Genomic DNA, 24,898 nt, shown 5'->3' with positions numbered 1-24,898 from the left:
ATCGTTTGGTTGTGTGGTAGGAGCTCATAATATAGGATTCCTTTCCAATCCCACCAGACACAGAGCATGACTTTTTTTGGATGAAGGCCGGCTTTCGAAGTGGTTAATGCTGGTTCATTTCGCTTACCCCAGGATCTTTTTCGTTCTACATTGTTGTAAATGATCCATTTTTCGTCACCCGTCACTAATTGCTTCAAAAATGGTACGTTTTCGTTGCGCTTGTACAGTGAGTCGCAGATGAAAATGCGATCCATTAAATTTTTTTCGGCCAAATTATGCGGAACCCATACATCATAGCGACTTACGTAACCAAGCTTCACTACATGATCGTGGACAGTGGTTTTCGATATTTTCAGTATCTCTGCTAATTCACGTGTCGTGTAGCGCGGGTTATTCTCGATCAGTGTCTTGATTTGGTCATCATCAGTAGTAGAGGGTCTGTCCGAGCGTTCTTGGTCTTTAAGGTTAAAATCACCAGCTCTAAACTTAGCGAACCACTTACGTACGGTTCTTTCAGCTAAAGCGCCTTCTCCGTAAACAGAACATATCGAATTTGTTGCTTGTGAGGCATTTTTGCCTTTCCGGTAATAGAAAAGCATCAAGTGTCTAAAATGTTCTTTGTTTTCTTCCATCTTCAAAAGAGTACAAAACTGACACGAATCAATTTATCTGAAACAACTTTTTTCCTAAAGATGCGTTGAAATGTCACCTTTAAGCATATGTATATAAATCGTATGTTTTCAATAACATTGATATATTCAGACATGTTTCAACGCCATCTATTAAAAATCGGCACGAACTTTCCGGACGACCCAATATAATATTTTCTGCTCTTATCTCTGTGTGAACTTTTATCTATAAATCGTCTATAAATCGCAGAAAATTATTCTTATTTTGACCTTTATGGTTATCTCTGTAAGAAGCGCTTTGATTGTGGCGTAAATGTGAATGATAATGACGTGATTACTACTATACATCATTATTATCCCATGCCACGATTTTCAGTCGTGATTGATCGTGGCCCTGGAGATAAGCCATTCCATGAATTAATCAGTGTCCATAATGACTCGTGCGTATTGCCCTTAATATAAATAATATAAATAATGTATTCAATATGTACCTTACACAAGTAATAAAGTGCATTTACTTTGCGCGGTAAATGTTGCATATTACGTCTTCCTCGCGTGTCTCATTACTAATTAATGCACTACGGATCAATAATAATAGATTAACCGCGATACGACGATACAATGGATGTCATTCTGATGTTTAGCGATAATAAAGGAATTTTAGTTAAATTTACTTAGAATGTAATTGAAGCTTTACTGGAAAATCTCCGCTGAAAAAGTTTTTGTAAAATACATACAAAGTAGAATTTTAGTATCATGATGTTTCGGTATCCGATATGATTAAATTTCATTCCATTGTCTAGGAATTATCGTTTGCTTGACTGCAAATGCAGTTGCCCGAGAAACTCTTAATCCATAATTTGCAACGGTGTAATGCGGTGTAATTTAGATCTAAAACAAGATTTAAATCCACGTACGAAGGTCTCAATATGTTAATCGATTAAAAACCAAAGGACGCTTTTTTTCATCTTGTTCAAATTCCTTGTTCACGTTGAAACATTAATAAGTAAAAATTAATAAGTAATAGTATAATTGTATATTCCCAGAAATTTAGAAAAATTAAAAATCTTTTCGTAATATACAATTTATTGTAAAACTGAACATATGATATAAATGACATAAAAGTATAAATATACAGGGTGAGGCACCTAAAACAGGCCACCTGAATATCTCGGCTGTTATTGGTGATAGAAAAAAATGTGTCAGACCAAACTTGCATGGTTTCGAGGGACACATAATTTGTTTTAATTAGTTTTTTATTAGGTGGACGCGTAGAGGTCATATAAAGGTCAACTTCGTTTTTTTAAATGGTATGATATGTAAGATAAATATATAAGCACGGGCTGTAGTAACTCACAATATGATATTTCTCTGCTTTATTCCATCGTGATTTCAGCACCTTTTTCCCCTAATACGTCTAAAATAGAATGAGTGTTATCCCTCATTCTAATCAACTATCCTAGCCCTACCTGATTAATATTTTATCCTTCTTAAAAGATTAAATAAACTCCCTTGGTTCCCTCTTGAATTGAGTATGATTGGCGGTTGAATGAATAACATGACGTAACAGAGATCGATATCTTTCTACGTCGTATAGTTTGTTTTGTTCGGCCTAACTGCTACTCACAATCAGTATTATGCCCTAATATCAAAATCTGCAATAAATTCTTAATCGATTCGAAATACTCATACAAAATGCCGCGGGATATGTATAGAAAACAATATTTGTAACGTCAATCAAATCCGTTTAACTCGTGTTCTACGTCAATCTTTGTGGTTATCCGAACAATAATCGTCCGTTGAAATTTAATCGTGCGTGCGACACGTGAATGTTTCAACCCTTTTGGATCTTCACATAGTTACGATATTATATTTGTCATGATTATTGGGGAAAACCCTTTTCCGCCACTGTGATCAAATATTTCTTTTATTTTCGGAAGAATAGAAACAAAGAAATACACGTGTCCGTGTGTGCGTAAATTTGTTTCCAAATTTAATTATTTGTATAATATATAATATAGCTAATTCCTTTTACGTGTATATTTTTTAATTAATTGGAGATTTATATGACTGATTTTTAAAAATGAAATTATGAAAAATTATTATAGAATATATATTAAATAGCAATCCCTTTTCTTTAAATACGTATATTTCATTTGTATTTTATACACTTATTATATTATTATCTTATTCCGGTAATAAGTGTCATTAAAATTATCAGACGATAAATAATTGGTTATTTATTGAATTTCAACAAGCATCAATATACAGTGTTGTTTGCAATGAATAATTGTAGCAGGATAATGAAGATGCTGCGTAATAAGTAATTATAAATCAGCATTCAATTGAATCCAATTTCCGAGCTTTCAAGATATAACGATTTTATTATATTTCGAACGGACACTGTCTTAATATTGCAAATACACGCACGGAACACTTAAAACCTCTTATACTTGCATAGGCCAAGTAGGAAAATATAATTTGTCATATGTAAAAAAAGACTTCTATTGCAACAATCCATTAGCAGAAGCAAATCAGTAAACACACATTAGTAAAAACACTATCGATATACTCGAACGCACGATATGCCGATAGGGATGTTTGTCGGTCAGGACGGTGATGGCTTTCGGGGGCAAATGAGTAGAACGCGAATTCACTTATTGCGGACTGCGGAATCACGCGAGTGCATATATGCGGTTCGGAATGCACGTGCTGGATTGCGGCGTGCTCGGGGCAAATTCGCCCTTAGTGCCTCGCGTGTGTCCTATCCACGCTCGTATCTCGGTATCACGGCCAGGGCACTGACCTACCTCGCTGCCTACAGCCTGGTTTACATGATGCTTTGTTACTACTTGGAGAATATATACTATATATACGTGGTGCCTGGTGCAGGATCTGGTAATTTTATTGAGGGGAAGAAAGTGTTATCAGATGTCGTAAATACATGCTTTCTCATTTAAGCCAATTTATGCAAGTAAAGATACGCATACGTGTATAATTTTCAACTATGTTACCGTTTCAGAATAATTCTATTAGTCATTTCTGAGAGTGTAGAAAGGGTCTCTTATCGTTTATTTAGTTTTTATTGTGAGAATAAGACTCTAAAGTGCGAAAAATGTTAGTAGCATCTTAGCAAGTTTCGTTTTCGTTTTGAGATGTCTTTAAATGTTGTTCAAATGTTAATTTTGCTAATTGAAATTGTAAATTCTAAGTTTTAACATCTGCAGTCTATTAATTGTTCATAGAATTTATAGGATTCTCGCACTCTGCCGTTATGAGTTTCCATCTCTCTCTCTCAATAATAGAAATTTAACTGAAAGAGTTATGTAGCTTTAGCTTCAAAAGCTCAGTTTGAATAGTTGGCTGAGCAATGAGTAAATTGCGGAGGAGATGTCTAATTAACTAACTAGGAAAACCGAAATTAATCAACGAAACTTTTAAATGAAAGCAGCGATATATTAGTTCTGCTGCATGTTGCGTACTGTGAGCAGACGGCAAGTCCGTTCGCCGAGCGTCTAAATTATATGATGCTTTTTAGTAGTGAACTAGCGTGTTAGTAGCTAGTAAAGACGCGTGGTGTGATCCAGTCTTATGAAATGTAACGCGATAACATCGCGAACACCGGTATACATGCGTGACTTATCGTCACCCTAGAAAGCCCGACTTAAGCTCGCACCGGTATTAATTTACCTCGTGTCAAAATAGAACCGATGCCCGTCGAAGGTTTAACACCGGAAATAGGACCTTGTTTGCGATAACGCTGTACAACAGATTTAAATTTTTCCTATTAAGATTCTTGTGCGAGATATTAAACATACCGAGAAATAATCGTGCCCGGGCATAGATAAAAATACAAAATGGAAATGAGAGGAAAAAAGCATGAAATATTATAATATTAATATTAAATTATGAAAATATTAAATTATTTCACATTCACGTCCAGAATTTTCATTTAGAATTTTGTTTCTGTAAGAACGTTTCGCAGGAACGATAAATTCTTTTTATAAATCTTATTACTAAATCCTATTTATAGAAATATGTCGTCCTATTCAAAAATAATTAACAAATTCGTGTTTCTTTGTAGTTTATTGCTTTAGCTTGAAAAGAAAGTCAAGTAACATTCTTCAAAAATGTCATTACTTACTTCAGAAACATTTCACATTGTCCTAATTATTGGATCTTATGTATGTAATTTTTACAAACAAAATTATGTAGAGAATTCTCGAACTTGAAGTTTTCTCCGAAGCGAGAAGTCATCTTTATATTTCAAAACGTCTGCAGCTGACGGGAAGTGCGTTAGTTTCCGGCGGTTCTGAGCATCTTTTTAATAACTTAATCCGTGCCTTCTTCCAAGGCAAAGGCGGAGTTTCTCGGTCTACCTGAGAGAAATGGGCGACACTCCTCCATTTTTCTTCGACTTTTTCGCAAGGCGATTTCGTATATCTTCCCAAGAACTGTCGAAAGTTTTCGTGATCTCGGCTTGCGCCGAGTTCGCCTTTTCCACTGAACTTTCGCACAATGGCGGCCACCCGGCGTTCTTTTCCTCCTCGCCGCATCTTGTGACTGCGAAGATACATCGAATACTCTTTGGCGTTTAGGTGGCAAAGAGAGAAATTGAATTTAAGATGAGAGAATTGCAGGATTATGTGAAAACTTTGTTGTAGCGTTGATAGCTCTCATACGTGATCATCGTGCACAAAGTACGTGAAATAGGAACAGATGTGTATAGATCCTGTTTGTGTCTTTCTCGGAGGCTATTTTCACATAAGTCAGATTCAGATTCAGAAAAGCAGATTCCAAATCAAGGTTCTACTCTTTTCTATAACAAATGCAGATTAGAATAATTAGTTTCTTGATGCTAAAGCTGCTGCAAGAGCATGGATCATGTATTTTAACAGTTTTATACTAATTTTAATTAGATAAAGAAAGAAGCTTTTTGAGGATTCAACTGATTTCTTCAAAAAAGAAAATTAAAGCTGAGAATCATTAGGACTGGGCAGTCTTCTAGCTAAATATATTCTGAGAACATGGATCGTATAATTTTCTTGGCGACGCATTGTCCGCATGTCTTTAGTTACGACTTTAGCTACGACTCCAACTACGTAACGTGCAATAATCTATTCCGCTAGGCGTGTATTTTTGAGTTTACGTTGTCATGACGACCCAGCAAATCGTACGAGTATACGGCAACAGTGTTGCGTTCGTAACGATGACGTCGACGACGAAGAGAGAGATCATTAGAAGTGCGCGGTATCATGATACTGCTTACAAGGGTGGGTAGTCCGATTTGCCCAGGTTCGAGAGTTCTTGAGCACTCGTTTCATTGAATACAAGGAGCTAAATTCGCCAATATTTCATAACAATTGCACGTTTACGAAACAGTTGACGTATACTGAAGTTGAATAAACTGAAAATTTGAAACGCGATATTTTCAGGATATCGCAGAAGGAAAACATCGCGGAGTATGTTAGTGCCGCGTTCATTACGTATGAAAAATGGCTGCGATGATAAGAGACTCGTGCTCTAAATGTCTGATGGCTCTTTTTTATGAATGTGATGACAAGAAACACGCTTATTATTACTGTCCAGATGAAGATATTGCGAGAAATTTTGTTTGTCACGTTCGCACGGAGGAATCTAGAGTATGTCAATTTGTAAAAACACGATAGATGACAATTCGTTTCGCGGAAAGAATTGTTAGCGTGATGAAGGAAATTTGTTGGATATTGTTTGCAGAACTATTGTGAAATAAACGCGTGATGAGTTATCGCGAAATGTGTCTCATGAGCAATTTATCTCGGCATTCGTAAACTGTTGAGTTGACTTGCAAAATTGTGATTCTTGTCTGTCGCCTGCATCGCCATAAAATCGATCGTTGTAATTAATATCGATTTACGATATGTCATATGTTTGTTCTAACATCGGTCGAAAACGTTTCAATTGAAATTCTTTGTCGTGCGTGGAAGCGTGAATTTCAATTTATCAAAAATTTAAAGTGTCTCTTGATCGAAGAGATATAAAAAATACTACTACGGGAGTGGCATAAAAAAGAAAAAAGAATTATCTCTCCATCAAAAAAGCTCCACGTGCTGGCGCCAAACGCTGTGAAATAATATAAATGCTGTCTCCTGATCTTTATCCCTATAGTAACATTTTTCACGCCCAAAACAATTGCAGAGAATGTTTTTCGAGGCTTTGCCAGACCGTGTATTCGTTTCGGACACTACAGTCATTCCGATCTTGAACTTTTACATTTGTATAATAAATTTTCACATCAAGAATTAATCGTTCCTGTCAAATGCGAAAATGTAGATGAATAAAAGATTCTCGCATTTTCAAGTGGATTGAAAATCCACTCTGCAAACGGCATAATGTGGAAGCGGAAGAGTTAAGAACAACGTGGTATTCAATCCAATTAAAACTGGATTTTACCGCACATTGTAACGTTGAGAGAACGTGGTATCCCGTACAAGTTAATAAAGAACGTCAGTAGAATTATCGCGATATCACGGGCAATTTCGAAGGGATGAGGAAGCATTACGAAAATTGTTGTTTCGGAAGATGGGGGAGGGGACGAATTAACTTGCAACAGTGGGTTAATCCGTTTTCAGAAGAATGAGCAGGACACGCGATAAAGCGAATATTTGCGGCTGATTCCGTCTTTCGAGAGCTGCGGAATTCCGTCGGGAAATCTTCCGTTACGCCATGATAACGCTGGCCACGTCGGAGATATTATTTATGGCATACACCGTAATCGCATTCGGTCTGCACGTGGGTTTATAGTGGCCTCGCATGCGCTCGTAATTACTCAGCAGTACATTAATTAATTTTACGGAATTATATCGCTGGCGAGAGGGAAACAACGCCTTACAAAAATGTTAATACAATGTCATTATTTTGAAACGATTATGCAGTAATTTTGTAAAACCGTGTTACAGTGAGCTTTCGTCGAAGCTTTCGCGCACGAATTATTATTATTGTCAGGTGTGACTGATAATGTAATTATGTCATGTAAATGCAATTTAGAAAATAATACGAAATTATAAATTTGAATTATTATTTATAATTTATATGAAAATACATCGTGTAAATATGGATTTATATTAAAAGATTGAAATATCGAAAGTGAAGATTATAATAGTGCGACAGGAGAACATAGATATTACAAAATCGATATTCTTCTGTCTGACGTTCCTCCTGCGCCTGGACTATTTGTTGAAATCAATATAGCAATAATGCTTTCGATCGATCTGTGCACACACAGGAAAGTAAGGGATAATATTATTGCAGACTCCAGTGCTTAAATTAAGGATGGCAATTGCTGGATTAATCATGAGGCAAAGTGAACTGCAAAAGCAGTCCGGAACGAGGATCGATATCCTCGTGCGCGATATTCTCGTTGCGTCTATTTTTTCTAGCCAATGAGCTCTCTCACGATAAAATCCGCGTTAATCAGGCTAATCAATCACTGGATCAGAACATATCTTTTTCGATAAGTTTAATGGAAATAGATGACAACAGTGGGGACGTTATCCGCAAAAGTTTCATCATTCTTTCAAAATCTGTTGACTCACTGAACTCACTGAACTGTGGTGATATAAGACTTTTCTGAAACATTTTAGAACAACTTTTCTCTATTAGTTATCCAAACTTTAAATCACTGAAACTACATAACTTTTCGGAATCTTGGAAAGTTTGACGTCTCGCGTTTTAAATTGTGCTTTTGGGTGTTTACACCCGTGTTGCTACTTATTTTCGTTAAAAGCTTCAAAATCTGAATCTGTTAAAAGATGTCGAAAGCGTTCGTCCTAAAAAGATTAGATTCCAAGACACCCCGCGACATAGCGATTCTAAACGCCGCACGCTCTCCGCCACGCGTCTATTTTTACCCATCTCCGCTCCGAAATCGAGTGTTAAAATTTTCTCGGGGAAATCTAGAGATCGAACGCTGCATGTCGGAGTCAATAATCGATACACCGCGGAACGGCGCTCCGAAAAGCCGGTGACCGCGTGCGCGCGGATTGGGAATTGCAGCGTGCAGCGGGTGCAAAACCTATCCCTCTGTGCTCCACCCTCGCGTCGCGCCGCACGTGACCCCAATGGCGCCACAGGCGAGTGCGACGGCCCTGAGGCCGCTCGCGGACACGACGCGGCTCGACGGAGCGCACCGAAGCCGGCCGACGGCGCACGAGGGCGTAGCGACGGCAACCACGTTTCTACCCTCGTTTCCAGTCCGTCGTGGTGTGTCTCGTCGGCCGCCGGCTCGTCCGACAACCACGCGCGCGTTGCTCTGTTTTCTCTCCCTCTCTCTCTATCTCTTTTTTCTATTTCTCTTTCTCTCTTTCTTTCCTCCCCCGCCTTCACGGGTTTTCTTTTTTTTTTTCTGCGCGCGAGCCGCCGGTGGTGGTCCGCGGGGGTGGCCCGATCACGTCGCACGCGGTGTGTGCGTCCGTTCGCGCGAGGAGGGAGGAGAGGGTGGAAGAGCGTCAACCCCGTTGCGCGAGTTATTATGTTACCGCGCGGCTCGCCCCGTGTCTTGTGCGCGCCTTGAACTCCGGGGGACCGGGGTGAGCTCGCGGGTGAGGAACCGGTCGACGCATCGTCGCGGCCAACGTTACGGCGGAGAGCGGCAGAGGAAGGGCGGCGATGCAACGCGGCGGGATGAACGTGGCTGCGTGCTGCCGTCACCCCGGCGCGAGGGGACGTTAAAGGTAAGAGGGTTCAACGATCGCGCTGCCACGCGTAACTTTCACCCCGCTGCACTCTCTATCTTTCTCTCTCTTTCTTTCTTTCTCTATTGCAAGTAGGACGGAGTTGCTTACGAAGTTTCAGGGAACTTGCGAATTGTCCTGAGCTTCGACTTCAGCTTCATTACGGCAGGATCAGTTCTCCGACTCCAATAATGTTGACGGAGATGTCCGTAGGCGTGCATAAACTCGTGCTCTTAAATCGTCAGTCTTCTGACGTAACTCTCTGTAACTCGATGTGCGAGCAGTCTTTTCTACTTTTCTACTTGTTTACCACTTCACTGCGAAGATTATTGATCAAACGTGATGTCAGTGTGAAGAGTACCATCAATCGCTATTCGCATGATCCGTCATTTTGTCACCCCTTGGCTTCTTTTTCTCTTAACTCTTTTTTATGATCTCGTATGTTCGTTTGCTGTATCGATCGATGACGGAAATTCCGTTAAGCCTGTTCTACGACGTTGTTTTTAGTGTAGAACGTTAATGTTGTTTATCACCTTAATTGCATTATCGAAACGTAATTATATCAGTCGAGAGCTAGACTTTTATTGCCAACATCGTAATTTTCCAGTTGAGAACTTCCTCAATAAATATAGAGAATCATTCCGATTTTCGTTTTTGCTGAAGGGTCTTACTCTCGAGAGTCGCTCTTGAGAGTGCAGAAGCTTTTCAGCAAACACGTGACTTCCGCGCAAGTGGACTTTCGCATCGGATTGCGTTGGCTCTAGGTTGGCTCTTGCTTTTGGCTATCTTGCTCGAGAGTGTGCTGCCTGTCATTCTCTGTCAAAATTTAAGCACACTAGGCGTGATGTTGCCAGAGAATATATAAACTATAGTCTTAACCTGTACTGCTGTGCCGGCGAAACGCAGAAGTCCGTAATAGCGTGTTTTTCACGCGAATTCCGCGTCAAGTGTCCGCCTGATGCGATAACCGAGTCATGTGTAATTTTTATTGGCTTGCCGCGGCTATTTCTGGGTCGCTCCTCAGTTACTAGACCCCAGAGAAATTCGGGCGCTGTACCGGGTGATTAATAGTGCCGATGATCGGCGAGAATCGATTACGCGATGGCCGATAGTCCGAGTCACGTAATACCCCAGCGAGGAAAAATAAACGCGCGGTCGTAGGTTAGTGTCTAGCCGGGGAATGCTCTGGCAATGATTTCGAGGTCGATTACCCTGGAGACTCGCTTCGGTGGTTGGTGGTATCGTGGAGCTTGTCCGTCTCTCACCACGCTGAATGCACTTATCGATTTCTCCTTACTTTGCTCGCCGAGTAAAAAAAGTACGAACGCCCGATACTCCCGAAACTCATCGTTCGCTCCTTTATTCGCGAAATCTCCCCGCCGGGAGAAAAATACTCGACTTTAACCATCAAAACTAAGAGCATAGGTTTCCGAAGAAAAATGAAGTAGCCATCCAGACATTTTTCAAGACTATTTCAAGTCGCGTGCTATCATCGCGAGCCAGTCGTTCGTAGGTGAAGCCAGGGCGTTAATCCCGCTCAGGGTTGTTTCGGAACGGCATCGCGGGTCGATATCCTTTCGCGCGGGATGACCGCGCAAAATTGGCGCTGCATAATTCCCGCGGCCGTCGACATAAATGAACGAATTGACGAATCGGGGAAAGAATTATGGGACGCGTCCGCTCGTCGTTCGGCGACCTCTCCGAGTCAAATATAGCGGCATAAAGACGGAGTTATCCGACAGTGCATTACGTTACACCTGAGGTCGTTGCACCTGGCACCGCGCGGAGCTATTGACAAAATGCTCTAGGTTTCACAATTTAATTTCCGTCCATCCAATCCCTTTTTAATTCGCTCTCTCAGTCCGTCGAATTTATTTCCGATTTAATTTCCGCTCCTCATCTCGGCGAGCTGAATTAAAGAATTGTTTGTAAGATTTGCGTATTCAAAAATTAATATTGCTCATCAGCAGGCTGTCGCATCATTTCGAAGGCCGATTTGGGAATGTATACGTATCGTTGCATTACTTGAATGTAGCTTTTTTAATATTATATGTGGCTGTTTCCTATTGTTACGTTTATTATACGAGTCACATTCTTTCCAAAAAATATATCTCCCATTTGTTCCGACGATACTAGATGCCAGACACCCTTTTTCTTTGCTTTCTAGGACGGAGAACAGGAGCAGGCCCGTAAAAACTCCATTCATTCCACTTATCGATACATCTTTCCACCCTCTGCGTCTCTCGAACACAAGTTATCACGGCATAGGGTGCGTTTCACCGCGAAATTAACGACCTATCATTCTTCTTTACGCTCATGATCTCTCTCAGTTAAAATTTTTTGCGCGTTACAAGCAAGAAAAGCAAAAATTACGTGTGACAAGAATTTTCAACGCAAATTTAACAAAGGTTTGATTCAGTGATTTATTTTTCAAAACTTCTTGCGTTATTTTTCGAAGTAATTAACGCTTAGCGTTTAAGCCTGTTTATAGATAATAATAATCGTTATCTCTTTTACCGTATTTACACATAGTTCTATATACACATGAATAATTTGCATTAATGGACTGCAATTTAGTCAATTCGCGTTTAAGTATACATTCGTAATCCTCTACGTTACTTTAAAAAACGCTCGTTTGCAGTTTGTAGTAACGGTTTAATCTTAAGAATTAAAAAAGGCCTTCCAATTTTTCTAAGTAAGAAGAATTTTAAACTAACGAACTTCGCAGACGAAGGTGCGCTCTGTTCGGCGACTCCATTCAGCGAAGCAGGTCGTGCACGAGATGATTATCGTTCCCGTTCCCGTTTGTAAACTATTTGCCGCCGGTTTTCCTACTCTTCGTGTGTGTGAGCTACGTTAGCAATTGCAGAAAAGCATCCGCGCTGGTTTTTCCGCTATTCATTGTGAATTCTATTATCCATCGTGGCAGTCGTTAGACTTTTATCGAGCTGCGTTATAACGCTGTACCCTTTGCTCAAGGCAATACGATGCATCTTTCACGATTGCACGAGTACTTTTCAATTTCGTGTTCCCGCGAGCATTATGCAGAAAATACAGAATTTTTCAACAAAAAGTAGATCGCGCGAGCGAGAAACTCGGAACACGTGTCTCATGAATATCGAAAAAATTTGTTAAGGTAAAGTCTTTTCCAAGGCTCTTGAATCGCAAATTACGATCGTATTAAAAAATGTTAAAACAGCATGTTCTGGTTATTTTTGCGCATAAGTAACACATTTTGATCTTTGCTATCACTAGCTAATTTTCTTTCTAATAATCCGCAATTCTAACGATATTCTCGTAAATATATAAAACTCGCAGAGAGGGAATGAAATTGGAGTTTCCCGATTTAACCCTTTCACGAGGCACTCCGTGGAATTCATAAAACGGCGAAATGCGATTCGCGCTACCTGGTTGCGCATTTATTTATACCGCGGTTGCCGCGTCCGGAGAGGACTTCCTTTTTTCCCTGGAGCTCTCGGCATGAAAGGCCCAGCGGATGCAGTGTGCTCGACAGGATGAAAAGGGAGCACGAGGGAGTCAAATACTGAAAGACGTTGACACGCGAAAATCTGGCGCGGAGCTACTGTTTCTTCCTGCTCAGCCATCTCGACTAATTTACAGCTATACATTTTGCTTCGAATTCCCTTGAAAGCCTCGTAACTCGACAGGCCTCGAATGTCTCACGTGCTCCAACGTACTTTACACGAGTTTGCATACGTGCCAGTTCGTCGTTATTCCATTACAAATATTTCCTTATCCGAGGTATTCGAAAAGTTCGATCTCGTCTTTGATTTATTGACGGATTTGTTCGACGCGATTTTCTTTAGACTTTCTTGAAATGAAATGTCGGAGCACCGGAGATAGTTCGTGCAAGCTACAAGCGATCGAATCGGATATGTCGGGCTTTAAGTCTTTCCGAACGGTATATTGCTATCCCGAAGCTCAAGATGATTTGGAGCGTCTGAAATTTTTCGACGGTTAGAAGTTCCGTGCAAGCAGACGAGTGCGGATTCTCGCCGTATCTTCTACCGCGTTCCAAGCTATATTTGCGCAACGACGATCGTGACGAACGCGCGATCGCGTTTTCATCGATGTTAACGATGTGTACCAAAGATCTTTCCGCGATGGCACGTTTTGAGTCGCGTCTCGCGTATCGATCTCGTTTTCCCATGCATTACAATGTGCACGACATTGCATTCTATTCTGTTACGTTGTTTTGCAATAGCAGCGACAAAAGCTCGAGCCCGTGGCTATGAATCTATAGAAGTGTGTCAGAATACATATTTTAATCGGTGCAATCTCGTTAAAACATCGTTTCGAATCGGGAAACCGAGCTTTTCGCGATATATTTGCGAAAGATGAGTATATCGTTCCGCTCAGATCGCGGATATATCGATTTCCCTGTTTCGCATGTTACAACTCAAAAGGACCAATCCCTCTGACTCAATTGTGTCGCGCGGTATTACATAACAACGGCGGAGATCATTGGATATGTCGGTGGGAGTCTCTCTTTAAGCTCTTTAAGTCGTTAAGCTCACGTCGCAAATAGAAGGTTCGCGTGCACATGTTGTAAATGGAGGGCACGTATACGTGTTGCGTCGCCTTTGCTTCGGGAAGCGGTAATATTCTTATCGTTAACAACATAATCCGGTAATTATAGGGAAAATAAAAAATCTGCTAGTTGCTGAGAGAACCATAATCTTTATAGTCCATAATCTCTGAAAACGCATCAATGTCGTAAAAACAATTATTTCTTTTTAAACAAATTTTAATACTTTAACATAATTTAGCTTGAGAAGACAACAATAAATAAGGGATTAATAAGAAACAGTTGTCTTCAGTTTATATGGTTAAAACATTTATTAATCGTACAATAATCGCTATAGTTTAGAAGCATTTTTAATAATTTAAGATTTATTCACAGATTTAAAATAATAGCAAAATAAATATAATTATCTTTGCGTAATTATGTACCCTGGATCATTTCTTACACAGAAGTTTGCAGCAACGTTGCAACATCGCAACAACGTTGTTGCAATATCGCTGCAAGCTTTTATAGATGTATGTGTTGTATAGATTATTTCGGTTTACACGTAAATCGTAAAATAAATATGACGCATTGGGATTTTATATGACTCATCCTCATGCACACATAATCACCGTACGAATACGATCAGAATATCGTGAATATCGTGAATATCGTGAATAATTACCCAAAAGGGCTTTCATTCATTCGAGTTCATGTTCGTTAAATGATTTACCTTATAAGTTTCACACGAGGGTTTATATGTAGGCATTTCTCGAAGGATCACAATGTTCCCTTCCGATATTATCTTTACGATGTCTAAATTCACCTTCGAGCGTCTATTATCTTTTACCGTATGATGGGACGGAAGAGACTCTCGAGGGACAGAGTAACCCCGTACCTCATGGCGTGTCCCAGACACGCACGTGAACGTGTAATCAGCGAAAGGTCGCGGCCGTTAAATTATTACGACTAACCGAGACAATCTGGATGGGCGCGGGTTCGGGCTCCGATTACGGCTCTCCATTCGCGATTAAACATTAATCGCCGCTTGGTTTTTTAAACAGATTATAGCCGTATGTATCGACCGCGCCATGGCAAGTGACGTTGCTCGCGGTCTTAAAGATCGCCAGCGTTTATTTCGAGTCCGCTCGGCTGGGAGCCGGCTTTCGGAGCTGCGACGTCATAATAAATCGTTTATCAGTCGTCTCTCTCTCGTCTCGATATACACGATCTGAGGCACCGTATTCTCGCGCGTAGTCGCTAAATTGTACGAACTTCATTTACTCGTCGACTGCCAAGAGCAACAATGGCGCGGTGATGCAGCGTACGGTTTAGCTACACGCTGTCCCAAAATCACAAATATCACGTATCCCAAAATCGTCGCGTTTCTCTTTGACTCTTCCTGTGAGTTCTATCTTTCGTTGATTCGCTGGGCGAACGTTCTTTCTCACGACAAGCAATTTAAAAAATGACTAATGTTTCCACGTTTTACGTGCTTTTCATGAACGAATGAAAGTTTTGCCAGCGTGTAGATGTAAGAATTAAGCTTCGATAATGCAAATGGATTACGTAAGAATATCTAACAAGTCTATAGACTTTCATTGTGTGTTTAACCGATACTTCGATGAAAGCTGTCATTGAAAGCCCAACGCTACGTATCGCTAATCTTGAGATATACGTCGCACATAAATTTCACAAAGCGTCTTGCGTGTGAAAGGAAGTCTGAGCGATTGTTAAGGGTAACATTTCCATAATAGGAATGAATGTTTCAGTAAATTTAAATAGCGTAACTTACAGACGCTGCATGGAAGCGTTGACCTTTCGCAGCTCTGAATCTTTCAAACTTTGATACTTGCAAACTTTTGCATTATCATAGAAATTGCGGCATCGGTGTCGCGGCAATAAAGAGTTTCAAAAGAATTCTTACGAGTCGCTACTCAAAGGCACTCGGTTACAAGACCACCTTTAAAAACTAGCGCAATTTTTCGCGGGCGACTTTATGCGGCTCAAAACGTAATTGCAATTCCCGTAACGTAATTTTCCGTTATCTGCTAATTACCGTGCGAATTTAACGGCATCAATTAACGTCTTCCCGCAGGGACAATCCGGAATCATACAATTGATAAGCAACTTTCTTGCAAACTGCTTACTGAACGAATTTTTAAATACGTTTATTCAAAGTAATAAATTAATACGATGCTTAAAGACGAATATTACAAGCGCTTTATACACAAGCGTCTAATCCGTCGCGATTGATGGAAAAAATTGCAATACTTTAAATAGATTCTTAACACGTAATCGTGGAGTTGCTCTAAAAATAGAAAGAAGTTGACACAACAAGCTTCCAGAACGTACTTATGCGAGTTTCAAGATAAACGCCTTATATAGTTAGAGGGTTCAGCGGCAATATACATGCTAAGCATGCAGCAGCACGCGGCACATTTTACGGCCAAAGCAGCTGAAAATATCCATAAATTTTCGTCGGAACGCTCATAACGCCGGCAAGGTAGTTTTCCTTTTGGAAAACGACAAAACGCTTAACATTGCCAAAAATTTGTTTTTTTACTATTACAAAGGGGAATAAACAGCGCCGCCTGAAATGACCTCATTTCATTTCGTGCATAATTTCATTAATTATGACCCTTTGCCGGACGTACGGTCCTTCATATGGTCGCAATTTGTAATAATCACTCCCGCAGCGTTTGAATGCTTCAAAAGATGGCTCCCGCGCGAGTTTCCGGTTTGGCACGCGGTGCTAGATCACGCCGGAAGCGTGTCGACATTGAACCGGCGCAACGTGTACTCGATTTGCATAATTACGGCGCGTCCACACCGGCAGCTAAGTGTAACGTCCCGCCTTAATGAATTCTCGATAATCGACGCGCCCGACCGAAATGCCGATGCATCATAATTAGTTCTTGCTTGCCTCCGACAGCGCGGTACCGCGTGATTTTGCCGTCGCGACGTGCACGTGGAATTGATTTTTTGACACCTCGCGATTCGCGCGCGCACAAGTTATGAAATATTCCCCGGTGCCTCGTGATTGGCCGTAAATCTCGCGCGCGCAATATAAAGCGCTGGCGCGCTTTTGTACTACGGTCCAGCGGAGCGTTTATTACATTATTTTTATTAAATATCGGTTATTTATTATATTTTATATATTATTATTTAGTGTATCGATTATATATATATCGTGTTTATTTGAAGCGAAGGGTGGATATTATAAAATATGCGGCTGGTGTTATAAAAAGAGAAGCTTCTATGCCCCGTACGCTTTGAAACGTTTCTTTAAATTATGCACTTTTAAACTCTCTATTAATATCCCGGCACGGATCGTCCAATTTGCATTAGTTATAAAGATACGTCAGAAACAGCGATAAATCATCATATTGGAATTTAATGCATCGCTATCATTTATCACTATCGCAATCGGCAGAAATAAATATGTATCCTGATATCATCGGTGCAGTTCTATGATTATTATGACATTATGTGTTATCTTTAATATCTCTGCATTTTATTTTATAATCCTGAATATTATCTGAAACAGTGGTTTCTGGATATTTAGATTGATCAAATGTTGTTTTATTTCAAATTTTATTCCGATTCGATAGAAATGCATAAAATTATATAAATATTGCAGTATAGCCAGCATTTGTATTTTTGCATTATTTTGATGGATTACTCCTTTCATGTACACGTTTTCCTGTGCACCTCGGGATCACACGACGTGAACTATCCCGCTCTAGCTCGCGATATCAAAACGTATTCTGCATAATATTCTTGGCCATCCTTCTCGTCTGGCGCTTCCTATTTTTATCGACGTTCTGTCGGGGCTCGCCGACATGGTAGAACATTCGACAGGGAAAAAAGGATGCGACTGAAACAAAATGGTCGGAGATTGAAGAAAGATACGCGACCGCGATCAATCGATCGGAGTGACAACACTGTCCATGACACTCGTGCAATATTGCTCCTGAGTACTGCAGAAACAACACAGTAATCGTTCCTACAACGGGACACGAATTTATTGCCAGTCTTAATAAGCTCAGCGAACGAGGTCACATGTATCACACGTTAGATATACGTCTACGAAGCGCATATACCTCGTGTGTACACAGTAAACCACGTCGACGACGGATGCCGAAACTTCGGTGCGGTTGAGGGCGCGAACGAAATAAACGGCGTTGAAACACACACGGAGCAATAGCGAAGTAATATGACGCTCCCAGTTGTACCCTAAATAAAACGTCCCTAAATTTTCCAATATTGCAAATATTCTGGGTTTCAATAAGATGAGACAATGAATATCAATGTGTTTGCAAAGGGCCCGATGCCAAAAATACCTCACTTTTTTAAAGGGAAAGATCAAACAGATTCATAGTCTTCGGTAACATCAGTCAATACATCAATATTTCAAAGTTCGCGAATTGAATAATTTGTAAGATTTAAAGTACAGGGGGCAAAGTTTGGGTTATCCCAAGCTCGAAGGATTTCATGTTCTGGAGAATAAAAGTATTCAAAATCCAGAATTTACAGATCCTTGAGTTTTAAGCTAAGTCTAATAAGTTAGAAAAGTCTCGAATCTAAGTTCTAAGGATTCAGAAATGTAAAATCGCGAACATTAAAATTTCAAAATCTTCAATATTAAAAATTTAATTTTTTAAATGCAAAAAGAGATTTAAAGGAAAACACACGAGAAAATCAGAACGGCATTAAATGTATCTAAAATATACTGTAAATCTCCACAAAGCTTTTGATTGCCATGGTTTCTAATTTTGTAGGCTGATTCAGTATCGGAATGACCTCGAGACAGTCGTGTCTCACTCTGGCGTGCTAATTTCCATTTCAACACATCATGGTAAAGCCCATCAATGAATTAAATGGTCCCAAAAGGCTGACGATGAAAATGTAGGCCACAGCTGCATAATGTCATAAGGAAATATTCGCCGGAAGCGGCCCATTATTAATCACTTCTAATTACGTCGACATATTTTGGCAGGATAAACTATGCTGGCAAATTAAGTGCTGCATCCTTGCGTGACGGAATTTCAACGTTATCTTTTGTGCTGAAAGCTGGTTTGCTCCATAAAATATATTTCTTTCTTCACGTCCAGAAACCTAGAAATATGCGCCATGGAAAAACTAACACATCCATGACATATTATTTTCATTATAATCTTGTAATTGGTACTTTATTATTAAATATTTTATTAATATGATTAGAACATTAAATTAGACGGGAAATATAAATGATATTTTTCGATAGGAATAATGGCGGAAATAATTACTAGGTTGTTAAAAAGAATTTTAACCATTTTGGAATATAAAAAAACTTGAAAGTAAAAGGAGAGTGAGTAAAAAGCTAATTCTCTATACTCATTCATGAATATGATTTTCGAGGAATTATAATAAAAAGAATTATAAAGCGGTAGAAATTATTAAATAGGGAATTCATGCTTGAACATTCCTTGTATTTATTTCAAATGTAAATTACTCGTCATATATCTCACTTCGCAGAAAAGTGTTGAATCATTTTAGTGAGACGAAAAATATAAAGGCGCTTTCGCGTTTACGCTGCTCGAGGTGGTTGAATTGTTCATTATCACTCAGAATTGCTGATCTTCTCAAAACAAGACGTCTCCCTTCGTTTCTCGTTCTACCAATTTAAGCCCTAGACACTCAGAACATCTGACAGTTTCGAAATTTAGGAGACGAAGATAAGCTTCTTCAACGAACTTGCAAATTACAAAAGTGACTTCGCTATCTATCTCACCTCATGGCTCCTCGTCGTAAATTTATCGTTATCCCCCCGCTCATTGTAATTCACCTTTGAGCTTAGGCGAATTCCGGGGTCGGCCCTTTCCTTTGACCTTCCCTTCACCACAAGTGGAATGAGAAATATTCGGTGGAGTGTATTGAGGTGTTAGGAGCGGTCACGCAGCTCTAGACATCGACGTTATCCCCCCGGGGTCAAGTGGATAGCCTCAGTCAAATAACTCTTAGCTTAACTCGCCATGGCATCCGAGGGTGGCTCTGTGTTTAGTTTATTAACTGTTGGATTAATGAGGTACATCCGTGTGTCTTGGAGCGCAAAAATTCGCATAATCCGATCAATCATTAAGAACATTATGTTGCCGCCCGTAATTGCATCGGAAGTTGCACTATAAGCCATTAAACTTCGCCCCCATTAACAGATTATTGAACTGAACAAGCAATATACGTGGACGATATTTCGTTAAGGGAAGCCGCGTGCTATTATTATTATTATATTATTTTGAGTATAATCTCAGGCAAATTCAATTAAATAGCAAAACAGAATTTTTTAATTATTTTATTTCATTTATTTAAAACATCATAAAATAATCAAAATATATACAGGGTGAGGCACCTAAAACAGGCCACCTGAATATCTCGGCTGATATTGGTGATAGAAAAAAATGTGTCAGACCAAACTTGCATGGTTTCGAGGGAAACATAATTTGTTCTAAATAGTTTTTTATTAGGTGGACGCGTAGAGGTCATATGAAGGTCAATTTCGTTTTTTTAAATGGTATGATATGTTTTTTTACGTACCATCTAGTAGAGCGTTTGAAGATGCGCACATTGATCTACGGGTCAAAATCATTCAAGGGCATTGAAGGCCAACTGCAAGGGAAAATAATTTACTTTATATTGCCTAGAGTTCTCTGCTATTAAAAATACTGTAAACTCAGAAATGAAAAAGTTCTAGCCCTTAGAAATTTTTTCTTTTTCCGCGAAGTTCTGAGTTGTTGTTATCATTATTTTTTATATTGCCTAGAGTTCTCTGCTATTGAAAATACCGTAAATTCAGAAATGAAAAAATTCTCGAGTTAAACATTTTTTTCTTCTCAGAGGAGTTCTGAGTTGATGATATCATTATATTTTATATTGCCTAGAGTTCTCTGCTATTGAAAATACCGTAAACTCAGAAATGAAAAAGTTCTGGCACTTAGAAATTTTAGCCTTCAGTGACCTTGAATGATTTTGACCCGTAGATCAATGTGCGCATCTTCAAACGCTCTACTAGATGGTACGTAAAAAAACATATCATACCATTTAAAAAAACGAAATTGACCTTCATATGACCTCTACGCGTCCACCTAATAAAAAACTATTTAGAACAAATTATGTGTCCCTCGAAACCATGCAAGTTTGGTCCGACACAAATTTTTTTCTATCACCAATAACAGCCGAGATATTCAGGTGGCCTGTTTTAGGTGTCTCACCCTGTATAATACAGTAAAACTTTGGATTGTATAGATTATAGCTTAGTATAGAACTCGCAATATCGATTCAAGAATTAAGATATCGATCTAAAGTTAAAAATTCATTTGATTATTCCTGTTGCTCTTGATTGATTTGTTCAGCAGAGTGTGCGCGAATATCTATAGAAAAAATCACGTTTTAAATAATTCAGTAGACTCGCAAAGACTCAGAAAGCGTTAAGTCTATTCACTATCTGCCTTCATTAATCTCAATTCGTCCGATGACGCGGCAATCCGGTCTGTGTAACTTTGGAATGTCGATAGATTTATCATAGCGCGATCGGCGCACCCCCAACGGCGCAACCGCGTGTTATTACGTTGCTTTTACGTGTCAAGCCACGTGTAACGATCACATGTCTACATCGCGATGGAAACTATGACTGAAACTCCATTGTACCTACGTGGCCGTATTAGCCGTGCTCGCAAAATCCTATGTACCGCCGCGAGCATAATTCACGGTACGATGAGACGAGCGACTTCAGATTTGAGCACGAGTGCAGAAACTTTTAATCCATGTTTCGCCTCTGCTACGGTCTAGACGTATAGACACGGTGAGAGCGGGGATGAAAACGTTTCGCTCATGAAATTGTGAAAAATCGTACGGAAAATTAAAATCGGAAAACTCGCCAGCGGTTTCAAATCTAATTTCCGTGATTGGAATGAAGGATAGATCCAAGATCGCAACTTTTGTAAATTTTTTCAGCTGTCTGTTACGTCAATTAACAAATGCTTTAATCGGAGTTGTCTTCTTAATTGGGAAAAGGAAAAAAAGGATTAAATTAATTACGTAATTAAAAAAGACACGTTGAACTTTGCACGTATATTTTTTTTATTTTTTCACACACAATGTTTGTAATTGGAGAAGTGCTCTATTTTCTTTTGCAAATGTAATTGCACCTGCGCTCTAACACACCGCATTTCATTTACCTCTATTGTTTGTCTGTTCTTTACGCATTCCGCAGAACAGCAAGTTACGTAATATCTTGAGAGCGTATCTTTCCCATCTATGCCTTCTTCTTCTTTTCTTCTTTTCATGCACTCACTAGATCCTCGTTGAAAGAAGCTTTCCCTTTTCCTCTTTCCTTTATCTTTCTTGTTCAGTCTGTATTTAACAAAAGTGTGTTCTACCTTAATCAGCTTGCCGGATGTAGCTTCCGGTCAGGAGCCTTTTATCATCATATGCCAACAGTATCATCGTGCTTACAGAAAAATATACGGACGCCATGTTCGCGTCTTCGTGAAATTTATGTAGCACGAAAGAGTCGCATTTAGAATGAGATTGTAAATTTCTTGTTTGGACACATCAGTTATTAGAGACGAACAAAACATCTCGTGAAAGGTCAATTGGAAAAAAGGTTTCGTTTTAATTGCTTCTCGATACAGCCAGACTGGCGTTTGATCGAAATTTATTTTATTTTTACAAACGAGCGTTTTAATTGGTTTGTTCATTCCGCTTCCTAACGCTCTTCCGCTATCGATCGCCTCGGCGTATTATCAGAGAATGCGAAAATTTGCCATTCACACAGTTGTGTTTATTTTGTCTGTTTATCAAGAGATAATTAGCAGATTTTACCATGATAACGAAATTTATTGGCATATATAATTATGAAAGGAAACATGGTATCACATAATAATAAGATAGAATTTAACGTGTCAATTGAAAAGACTTGCAATGTTTAATCGAAATATGTAATATAATTTAATTCTATTATCATATCAATACGATAGAAAAACAGAATATTTTCGATAATTTTACATCTCAAATGTTCTATAACGTATTTTCAAACTTCGGACTTCTTGAAAAATAGAATTCTACTATTTAAAAGAAAACGAAAAGAATAGAACGATAATTATGATTAGATTATGTCAAATCCATCAGATTTTCAGTCAGACGCACACGCAATGGAAGATAACAATGATTTTCACGCCGCGCCGTTCTGCTCCGTCACGGTTCATTTGTCTTAGATAAATCGGCCAATCATCACTCTTTACACCTAAATAAACAATCGGACACGGTTCGTGCCCGGGAGAGAAAATGTAGCGCTCGCTTCTCTCGAAAGCCCGCGTATGCGTTTTCGCCCGTCCGCAATTTCCGACGATTCATCCTCCAAAATACATGTGTACATCCCGACCCTTCCGTTCTCATTTCCGCAATCTCGCGTAGGAATTCGACACTCGAGTTCTCTTTTATTTTTGATCTCGAGCTTGTTCGCGATTCCACGACTCACCCCCATGCCCAGAAGACATTTTCCTATTATTTTTCTATTACTCCAATCGCTCCCACGTCTCTCGCCTCCGCAATCCCACGTCCGCCGTGTGTTGTTTCGCATCCCCCATTCCGCCACCCTTATTCTAGGATGGCTGAAAAAATAGCCAGGCTGGCTCGTCGTCGATCGGCGTTTACTCTATCGATCGAGCTTTTATCTGATCCGCCGTATATTAGCAGGCTTTTGCGGGCGCGGGGACGTTAAAGCAAATAAAGTGCGTCGTTACGTCGTCGATGTTAACACTTTGCCGTATGTTTGCGCTAACTCCCCGCGGTGCAAGTTAATGTTGTCCGCGGTTGCCCAGCCTTCGGATATTCTCTCGGTTATCGTGGTATTAATACATCTTGGACACTTCACTTGCACGAACGGTGCACAATGTCAGACTCAGATGTACATTTTGCGTAGATATCTGAAATTTTATCTCGCTGAGATACCACATATGCATATTTGCATTGTTATATATTTAAATAAATTTCACTCCCATATTTTGTGCAATTTTCTCGTCGGTACCACGCGAAGTCTTCAGTTCTTCTGTTCCTCCATAATTCCTGCGATATCGGCTACGGTTTTGTGATTGATTATTGTACAATATGCAACCCTGTTCTTTCCAAATAAACGCAAAGCCGCGAACCGAGCGGAAGAGAGCCGCGGTCTTTTAATAAATTCACGAACATCCCGACGTCAAAGGGTTCGGTTTGATCCTGCACTTCGCTTTGAAGGATCTACAGGTCCTGCGGTGGATCCTCTTAAGCGGACTTTTTAATCGCCGTATAAACTCGGAGAGACATACATGCAACGTGCAGGTACACGTTACAGCACGAATCCCTGCGCGACCGACGCTCTTATTTCGCGGCCACAAGACTGAATCATCGTTCTGAATATTTAACGCACCCTCGAGTCGCACGCGCAATGCGGGGGTGCTCGATCGGTCCGGCTGCCTGGAAATTGGAAAAGGGTTCTCCTCGCGCACGTATACAATGTCATATGAATAAATGAGATCGTACGCGCATTCGCATATCCTATCCATGGAGCGAACAGTTGCCCTTTCGTTCGTTCACGAAGAACAAGACGGGGCAGTTAGATACGGGAAACCACCCCGGGCACCACCTAGGGTTCTTTCGCATGTCAATAATTTTATCGATCCCTCAGGACAACCCGCGGTGAAGAGTTGCCGCGATGCGGTTCGAGAAAAAGCCCACGGCAAGAGTTCGATTGGAACTCCGGAAAATTCTTCCCCATTCCACTTCCTAATGCAACCGGTTTTTTGTTCTCGTACGGCGCGATAAATTCTTCTCTGTCTCTTCATCTTAATTTTTTGATTATTAGTATTTTAATTATTAGATAATTAAAATACTAGTAATAAAAAAATTAAATAGATAATCCAGGTTGCGTTTAGATGGCGATGAGTCAAACTAAACACATACTTATGTCAGCACAACGTAGCTTATTATACAGGGTGAGGCATCTAAAACAG

General features: G+C 39.8%; 1 protein-coding gene across 1 annotated transcript in view; it reads left to right on the top strand.

The window, feature by feature from the left end:
* Window positions 1-8,837: 8,837 nt before the first annotated feature.
* The window catches only part of LOC105279808 (small conductance calcium-activated potassium channel protein), a 54,440-nt gene continuing 38,379 nt past the window's right edge, over window positions 8,838-24,898 (top strand). Inside the window, exon 1 of the mRNA XM_020031830.2 lies at window positions 8,838-9,340. The gene's annotated coding sequence lies outside the window, so the exon portion shown is untranslated. The remainder of the gene's footprint in view (window positions 9,341-24,898) is intronic.

The sequence above is a fragment of the Ooceraea biroi genome, chromosome 7 (genome assembly GCF_003672135.1).
Source record: "Ooceraea biroi isolate clonal line C1 chromosome 7, Obir_v5.4, whole genome shotgun sequence".
Taxonomy (NCBI): Eukaryota; Metazoa; Arthropoda; class Insecta; order Hymenoptera; family Formicidae; genus Ooceraea; species Ooceraea biroi.
This window is presented reverse-complemented; position numbering and strand designations above follow the sequence as displayed.